This window comes from Miscanthus floridulus, chromosome 7 (genome assembly GCF_019320115.1).
Source record: "Miscanthus floridulus cultivar M001 chromosome 7, ASM1932011v1, whole genome shotgun sequence".
Taxonomy (NCBI): domain Eukaryota; kingdom Viridiplantae; phylum Streptophyta; class Magnoliopsida; order Poales; family Poaceae; genus Miscanthus; species Miscanthus floridulus.
Genome location: NC_089586.1, coordinates 39,958,075 through 39,967,604, shown reverse-complemented (window position 1 = coordinate 39,967,604; position 9,530 = coordinate 39,958,075). Strand labels below are relative to the sequence as shown.

General features: G+C 41.5%; 1 long non-coding RNA gene across 6 annotated transcripts; it reads right to left on the bottom strand.

Annotated features, from left to right (window-relative positions):
- Positions 1 to 2,257: 2,257 nt before the first annotated feature.
- On the bottom strand, positions 2,258 to 6,423 carry LOC136463079 (uncharacterized). 6 transcript variants are annotated; one of them, XR_010760900.1, is made up of 8 exons: positions 5,889 to 6,423; positions 5,640 to 5,823; positions 5,492 to 5,556; positions 5,291 to 5,353; positions 4,022 to 4,293; positions 3,799 to 3,943; positions 3,624 to 3,709; positions 2,258 to 2,892 (listed from the first exon to the last, which is right to left on the bottom strand). It is a non-coding gene; the product is annotated as an uncharacterized lncRNA (long non-coding RNA). The 6 variants fall into 6 exon arrangements; XR_010760902.1 differs by having other exon boundaries at positions 3,799 to 3,927; XR_010760903.1 differs by having other exon boundaries at positions 4,043 to 4,293.
- Between the last annotated feature and the right edge of the window lie 3,107 nt (positions 6,424 to 9,530).

The following is a 9,530-nucleotide window of genomic DNA, read 5'->3' as shown; positions in this document are numbered from 1 at the left end:
TGCTTGCATGGCACAAGTATTAAATTATTTTTCCATGCTTGTGTGGTGTATGCTAGATTATAGAAAATGATTGATGAATTGAAAACTAGCATGCATAGGATAGCTAGATATTCCTTGAAGTTTTACAAGTGGTACTAGAGCCTTGTTTATAATGTTGATCTCATGAGGTATCTAGTTCTTTGTTGTTTTTCAAGTGGTATCTAGCAAACCATGGTGCTAAGGTTGGTGTTGAAATGACAACTCCAATTGGTATCATGCTTCAAAGGACCATTCTTTACACCTTAGCATCATTTGATAGCTATTACTCTCCCAAGCATCCTTTCCATGCATATGTGCAAGCTTTCAAATCCAAACTCTTAGCACATATGTAGGGGGAGCTAATACTACCAATTTAGGTCTATGAAACTTGTCCATATCCTTTACACATGGTAATATGCTAGGTTAAGCAACATGAATCCTGAAAGATTTCATTGAATATCTTTGTAAATATGTTGTCATCAATTACCAAAAAGGGAGAGATTGAAAGCCCTAGTTTGGTTTTGGATAATTGATGAAACCTAGGACTAACCTTTGATCTAAGTGTATGAATTAGATGAGGTAGTCCAATCCAAGTTGTGGAGCTAGAAGATGGTCACATGTGATGATGATCAAGTACTTAACTTGAAAAGAAGAAAGAGAAAAACAAAAACCAAGGAGGTCAAGGCAAAGGTATCAAATAGGTTTTGTTTTGGTGATCAAGACACTATAGAGAGTGTGATCACGTTTAGAATCGATAGCCGTACTATAAAGAGGGAAAATCTTTGGCTAAGTTGTGAGTGCCACTAGGTGATATGATTCTTGCATATGCATTTAGGAACCTAGTGTGGTAACTTTGACCCTTGTAAAAATACTTTGAGAAATGCTAACACACGTGCACACAAGTTCTACACTTTATGGTTAGCAAGTTGGAAGCAAGGGTGAAGGGGTTGAGGAGATAGAAAAAGAAAAGGAGTAGCATAGTGAACAAACTCTGTGTTGGGCAGTGACCGGACACTTCCTGCCCCGTCCGGTCAATTTTAGCTGGGTTGGCAGAGTTGGCCGAGGGCACGTGGAAGTGACTGGATGCTGTCATCAGATGCAGGGGGTGCATTCGGTCATGCTATCCAATGGAGGCACAGCATGAGGTGGCGAATGGACACAGGTGTAGCTATGGGATTGGATGCGTAGGGGCCGTGTCAGGTGAACGCTGACGTATGCTGACGTTGGTAGGGTTTGCAAGCGTAGTGAGGACCGAACTCTGGCGCGCGTTCGGCCATGTCTGACAGGACATGTCGGGTCCATGAAAATTGGCTCTAGATGCTCTCTGTACTCGATCGGACTCATCGGGCGCTACGTCAGGTGCGTTGCGGCGGCGCGTCCGGTCAGTGGTTGACAAGCTGCGCTGACCGTTTTCGGCCGTTGAAGATCAACGCGTGGGATTTAAATGTGGACACATGGATAGCCGAGAGCGACTAGACTCTGGCTGACCGAATGCTGGGGTGTGTTCGGTCAGTGCGTCTGGTCAAGCCCTCGACAGGCAACAACAAGTGGAGTCCTTGGGGCTCTATAAATAGAAGGGGCATGGCTTGGGCTCACTCTCTTGGACATTTTCACCTATGATACATCCTTGTGAGCCTAAGCAAACACTTCCCACTCATCTCCATCATTGATTCATCATCATACACTACTAGGGATGTGTACATCAATGATGCTCTTCTTTCGTCACTGAAGACTCCAAAATCGTCACATATATTATTTTATGACGAATTTGTGATGATATGGTATTCGTCATTGAATGCGCGTCATATTTTACCTACCGTGACGAAACATCTATTTTCGTCATAGATGTGCATTTGTTCTATGACGAAATGGCCATCGTCATAGAAGTGTATTCTTTTTATGATGATCTATTTTCGTCATTGATATAGCCCCTTTTCGTCATGACTTGTCGTCTGTTAGGCGGTCAGACGATGTCTGCCACGCTGGCAGCTGACGTGTCTTGTCCACATGGCACGTCCACGTTGCAGGTAACGTGTCCGACCACGTGGCAGCTGACGTGGCCAGTGATGTGGATGGTCCACGTGTCCACTTTTTATTGGGCAAGGCTTGCTGTGATAGGTTCTCATTTTCGTCACTGAAGTAAATAGAAATTCGTCACAGAATCAATTACCAAATCGTCACATAAAGGTCAGATAATTCATCAAGTGCACATGCTGATTTCATTACAGAATGCAAATAATACTGGAATGACCAAAAGCTTCCATAAATTAACAGATCCAGTATTCCAATGACCAACAACTTAATCAACAATTCTAAACTCGGTTCACATAACTCAATAGACATCACATTTGAACTACTAGTTTCATCTCAGTTCACATTAACATCACAGGAAATAATAAAAAGTTGCCAACCACCAGCAACATAAGTTACTACATAAACAAAATCATCAACAGACCCCTTGCTTAATGAACCAGCAGCTACGAGCAGCGCTCATGTCGAAGAAGCATTATTGATGGCCAAGATACGCTTGAGGAGCGCATTGTTCTCCTCCATTGCCTTGTTTATCTCTGTCAGCTTCTTGTACTCCTCCATCTCCTTTTGTGTCCTCGCCAGCTTTTCATCAGCTTGTTCACTTCTCTTCCTGAGTTCATCAATTTCACCTTGTACAGCAGCCGTAGCTTCAGCTGCTAGTTGCTCCCGAAGCTCGCTTTCATTTGATGATGATGATTTGGAGGATGGCGCTGGTTTGATGCCAACACTCTTTAGGAAAAGGTTTGAGCTGTTCTGGGAGAGCACCTGGGACACAACCTGCACACTGGACACTGCTGTCTCACCTTCAGCAACAGGTTCTGTCCTCAAAGCTTCCATATTTGACTGAAACGGCAATGACCCATCATTAGTTGATACTTATTGCATTAATTTGAGGAGGAAATATCACACAAGATGTATTTAAAAAAATAAAAACCTATGCTAACGCTATGGTGACTTTCGGTAGTACAAATCAAACATTCAAAAGATAATATATGCATCGCTAACAAAGCATAAATGTGGTATGTTTAAGATTCACTAAAAATCAACGATACATGGAGTTAGATATATTAATTAACACTAATCTCATTTGAAATACATTGATACCTTTCACAGCACACACTGAAAGAGTTAGAACTACAATAAGTATATTTTCTGTCAATCGTCTTATCTACCCTACATACAGAGGCCTAAATAAGCATGTCTTGGTGGCAGTGATCGCCGTGGCAAAGGTTCAGCGAGGTGTGTGCAAAGCACCTTTCTACCAATATCTTGTCTGCAGCTAGAGCATGAAATGACCGATATACCATCTTTCTTTGGCTGATGCTACATCAACTAAAAGCTTGATTGATAGCACAGTTCAATCTGAAGCAATGTAGAAAAGTAACTGCTTGTAGACAGTGTCATATAGTTGTTCTGAAGGGCAAAGCAATGTCAATTTAGTGGAACAATATAAATTGACCTGTCAGTTTAGTGAAACAGTACAAATTAACCTAGCCACGACCGGCCCAAGCCAAATCACCCTAGTGAAAAAGTACGAATGAAGTGCCCTATGGATTCAAACCGCTGGCACTGACCTAAGGCCGAGATCTTCGACTGGAGCTGATCCGGCTCATTCTTGTGTGGCCTCGGCAGCCTCCTCCACCCTAAGCGTCACCGTGGTCTGGTTGTTAACATGCATAGTTAAGATGACAGAAAAAAGATACGACAGAAATTGTTGCACGGTTAAGATGAAAATGCATTGCATTTTACCTATGGGATGTATATTACTTTGCCAAGGTGAATCAAAGAGCTCACAGTAGACCAAGTGCAGTATAATTTTTCGGAATTTTATTCATGCTGCACCAGGCCAAGCAAGTGCAGTAGTAACTACACAACCATCTGAAGGCATATGTCGCTGGTAAGAAGATAGACACAGTTCTAAAAGAGATCTGACAATCAACAACAACAACAAAATTATTAAAAAGCAAGGTACCTAAGTGAGCTGCAAACATACTTGATCAGGAGCTCTTTTAATTGGCATTGCAATGAGATCATCCCTAAGCTTGATGTCATTGTCATAACCAATTTCCTCAAAACAGTCCATGTAGCTTCCAAACGACCTTTTTCAATATTTAGGGCATGCAGAAAAAGGAACCCAGTCAAGGTAAGGCCGCTTTCATTTATGCCTTCAGGCATCTTCTCCTGAACAACTCTCTTGACTCCTGAAATTTCAGTAGGCTGTAGAGGAGCACTAAAACATCAGACCTGGAAAGCAATAAGAATAAGAATCTCAGCATCGCTAGAAACATGCTAGATAGAAAGCATGGTAGCCTTCATGAACACAAGCCTGGAATTCATTGAGCTATCCACCTGACGGGGTATATTCTTTTCTACCAAGAAATATCCACCTGACTAATCCATCACTATGGTGGCATGGTAAACATTGCGAGAGCAGCAGAGAGCGAACAATGTTTCAGCAAGTGGGAAGGTGATTGAGTTACAACCGGCATAAATGCAAGTAAGTGATAACTAGGATCATAACATATTCTGAATGGAACAGTAGCAACATGAAATGTTTGTAACAATAGGAAAACGTTTGTCATCATTCCGATATTATTACATTGACTGTTGATACGTGGTTCTTAAGGCAGTAAGGTGAGACCTACATCTGTCCCTCGTGTCAGTGCTCCTTCCCTCAGTCTATGTACCATGGATACAGAATTACAGATACACAGATACGTCATTTTTCCAAATCTCAGTACAGGGATATGTTTTAATATTTTTTGAAAAGTAAATAATGGGCCTGCTTGGTTGGCTTCCAGTTTTCCCACCGGAGCCAGTCAGGATACGTCATTTTCCCACCGGAGCCAGCAGGGATGGCAGCAGCTCAGGTTCTTGGCCTTGATGGCCCCCTCCCCTCCCCTCCCCTCCCACTCTTCTTTGGTTCTCCTTCCCTCCCTCTCTATTTGATCATGGCGACAGGGACGCCTAGATTTCCAGCAAGCCTTATCGCCTAAGCGACACCTTAAAAAAACATGTGTTCGACGAATAATTTCACAAGTACATGCAATTAGGGAGGGATTTTGATTGAAGCCTAATAAACTTGCCGAACCAAACAAAAATATGGAATTGCGTATTGCACAGAAGATTTGCATTCATATGGAAGAAAAGAATGATAATGTTTAATTCTTGAATATGCTATCAATGAAATTAAGAAGGGAATCATTTTACTTTGTAATAACGAGACTATGAATTTACTCACTGAAGAGAATCGCTAGCAATGTCTCATAGGAACTTCTGGGTGGCACCAGCAACTAGTCTCGTTCTGTAAAACACGAAATCAGATTATGTGTGCAAGAAATCAAGCAATTTGTGTTTTTAAGTTTTAATCCATGGCACTGATCAGATCTCAGCTTACTACTATCCATCAGGAAGAGAGATTGGAAAGAGGACGAGCACTCACAGGCGAAGGTCGGGGCACTGGAACCCACTGCGGCCGAGGTAGTGCTCCACCAGCTCGTCGGGAATCTTCCGCACCACCGAACTAAGCATCAGGGCTAAACCGCTGACAGAAAAGTAGAGAAGGCAAGAGGGAAGTGGCGGCACCATACCGTGGGGGTGTAGTCCATGAGGGTTGAGAGGAACTCGGTGAGCGCAGCCTCGTCGTCGTGCCGTCCGTCCCCCCTCCACCCACTCCTGGACCCATGCCCCCGCCAGGGCCTCCTACGCCGCCGCCGCTGCTCATCATCCTGGACCTCACGCCCTACCGCCTCACTGCCCCCACCGCGTGAGCAGCTGGTAAGATTCAAAGGGTAAAAATCGCGAAGATCGCTAATAAGAAGGGGAGGAGCGGCGCTCACCGTGGGAGAATGCCCGCTGGCGGCGACCTGGAAGCTGCGATAGGTGTCACCGACGACGACAGCAGCTCGTGGCCTGCAACTGGACGTCTGGACCCACTTGTAACAAGAGGTGGGAGCCCGAATAAATGGCGAGGAGAGGGGCGGCGCCGACGAGGACGGGGACGGGCGCTCGGTAGGGTTTGGTCGTGGCGGGGTTCCCGTGCTGGCCTGTCGGGGACGGGGCGAAGTCGAGGCGTCGCGCCTGGCGGAGGGCCCCCCGCAGCGAGACGCGCGGCCGGCGGTGGTGCGGGCGTCGAAGAGGGCTGGAGCTAGGGGCGCGTCGGAGTTTGTTGCGGCTGCGCATAGGGTTTGGGGAGGATTCGACGGGTCCGATCTGAGAGAGAGAGAGGAGGCGGCGCGTGTTCTTGGCGGCGCGCTTGTCGAGCCCGAGGGCCAAGCGAGGAAGGCGGCGGCGGCGAGAGAGATGGGGAAGACGAGGAGATAGATGGAGGAGACGAGAGAGTGACTGGGGATGAGAGAGTCATTGGGGGGAGGGGGTGGGATGCTCGCGGCGCCGCGGACTTGAGTCCTTGGTAAGCTATGTTGTATATTTTTCGGTCCGTGACCTCTACGTTTAGGATTTGTTTTTTAAATGTATAATTTGTTTTTTAAACATGTACCAATCTCATAACTATAGAATAGCTTTGCGACACAACAATGCATAAGCAGCGTGTTGAAGAGTTCAACTTAAAGGGTCCAGAAAATCTCCAACAATGAAGCTAAAAGGAGTTCTTTTGTTTCTTTATGTGGCATCCCCTTAAAATCAAAACTACTAAAATAATTTTGAGACACCAAATGATCTTAAATGAAAATTTGATAAACATCAAAGTTGTAGAGGTCACGAAGATCTACAACTTTTATTTTGGTCATCTTGTCATTTGATAAAATTTGAACCTTTCAAATTTGAAATTTTCAAAAATAACAAGTTCGAACCAAAATTTGAGACCCAAAATGATTTCATCATAAAAAGTGATGAATACCAAAGTTGTTCAACTCATTAATATCTACAACTTTTATTTTAGTCATCTTGTCATTTAAGAAAATTTGAACCTTTCAAATTTGAAATTTTAAAAAATGACAAGTTCGAACCAAAATTTGAGACCCAAATTGATTTCAACATAAAAAGCGATGAATACCAAAGTTGTTCAACTCATGAATATCTACAACTTTTATTTTAGTCATTTCTTCATTTGACAAATTCTTAGCACATATTGTTCACTAATCTTACACATGTCTCATATAGTTTATAAAACCTTACGAGAGATGTGTCATATTTGTGAACAATGTCGTTACCACTTTGTCATATGAAGAAATGACCAATACAAAAGTTGTAGATATTGATGAGTTATTCAACTTTGGTATTTATCACTTTTTCAGCTGAAATCATTTGGGGAACCAAAATATTGTCTGAATTTGCATTTTTTTGAAATTCAAAATTTAAATTGCTCAAACTTTTCATATGTATATATTGACAAAACCAACAAAATACATTGATAGAGAATGATTTTAGAAAATTTTAGGGAAAAAAATCATCAGATTTAGAGTTAGTATGACGAAGAAAAACTAGTTACAAAGTTGACCCACAGATTAAAAAAAGAAATCATACTGTTCACTAAGATCATGTAAGGATCATCTATAACAGTGTGATTTCTCTTTTTAATCTGTGAGTAAACTTTGTAACTAGTTGTTCTCCCTCATACTAACTCCAAATGTGATGGGTTTTTTCCTAAAAATTTCTAAAATCATGCTTCAACATTTAAGTTTGATCAAACTTGGATGTGACAATGTTTTACACATTTTAAAATTTGACAAGTTCAATCCAAATTTTCAAACCATAAATGATTTCATATGCAAAAGTGATGAATACAAAAGTTGTTCAACTCATCAAGATCTACAACTTTTATTTTTGTCATCTTGTCATTTGACAAAATTTGAACCTTTCAAATTTAAAATTTTAAAAAATGACAAGTATGAACCAAAATTTGAGACCCAAAATGATTTCAACATAAAAAGTGATGAATACTAAAGTTGTTCAACTCATTAATATCTACAACTTTTATTTTAGTCATCTTGTCATTTGACAAAATTTCAACATTTCAAATTGGAATTTTTGAAAAACAACAAGTTCGAACCAAAATTTGAGACCCAAAATAATTTCAACATAAAAAATGATGAATACTAAAGTTGTTCAACTAATTAATATATACAACTTTTATTTTAGTCATCTTGTCATTTGACAAAATTTGAACCTTTTAAATTGGAATTTTTGAAAAACAACAAGTTCAAACCAAAATTTGAGACCCAAAATGATTTCAACATAAAAAGTGATGAATACCAAAGTTGTTCAACTCATTAATATCTACAACTTTTATTTTAGTCATCTTATCATTTGATAAAATTTGAACCTTTCAAATTTGAAATTTTGAAAAACAACAAGTTCGAACCAAAATTTGAGACCCAAATTGATTTCAACATAAAAAGCAATGAATACCAAAGTTGTTCAACTCATGAATATCTACAACTTTTATTTTGGTCATTTCTTCATTTAATAAATTCTTAGCACATATTGTTCACTAATCTTACACATGTCTCATATAGTTTATAAATCCTTATGAGAGATGTGTCACATTTGTGAACAATGTCGTTACCATGTTATACGTTTAGAGAATGATTTTAGAAAATTTTAGAAAATTGGTAGAGAATGATTTTAGAAAATTTTAGGAAAAAAAATCATCAATTATCATGTTATACGTTTACAAATAGAAAAACATGCATGCCTTTATCACAAAACGGTGAGTGCTCCAGTGGTAACGCACCAACATGTCTAGCAGCAGGTCACGGGTTTGAATCTCCACGCTGCCCCACTTGTTCGCCGCCACATCCTCAGGCTGAGACCCGCTGGTGGGACCGCATCGCCACGTCTTTGAGGTTGGGACCCAATGGTGGGACCACATCGCCACGTCCTCAAGGTGGGACCTGCTGGTGGGACCACGACGCCATGTCCTCGAGGTGGTACACGAGCCAAACAATCTATGACGATTTAGTTTTGTTGTTTTATGATGATTCTTTTATTTTTGTCATTATTCTTCGTGCCAAAGCTCCGTCACTTGTTACTTATGACGAAGCTAGAAATTTCGTCATAGAAGGTGCTTGTTCTGTGACGAAATTTGTAAGCGTCACGACTGAATCGTCATTGATGAACACATTTCTAGTAGTGATAGTGAGATTGGGAGTGATTCCAAGTACATTTGCTTGAGTGATTGCATCTAGTGTCACTTGGGGATCATTGTGGTTGCGGATTTCTTGTTACTTTTGGTGGTTGTCACCGCCTAGATGACTTGCAGTAGTGGAGGAGCATCATCACAAGTTGGTGATTATTCGTGGCTGTCTCCCGGTGATTATGAGGGGTCTTGTGCCTTCCGTGGTGGAGCACCGAAAGGTAACTCTAGTGAACTGCTTGTGTCATTGAGTTGCCTCACTTGTGGGTAGGTTCTTTGCAGCGCCCTTGTGGTGGGCAAGATGTGTGATACCTATTAGCTGCCGAACCACCAAGTGTTGGTCGACACAACAGGGACTAGTGTGCCGGCAAGCACGTGAACCTCA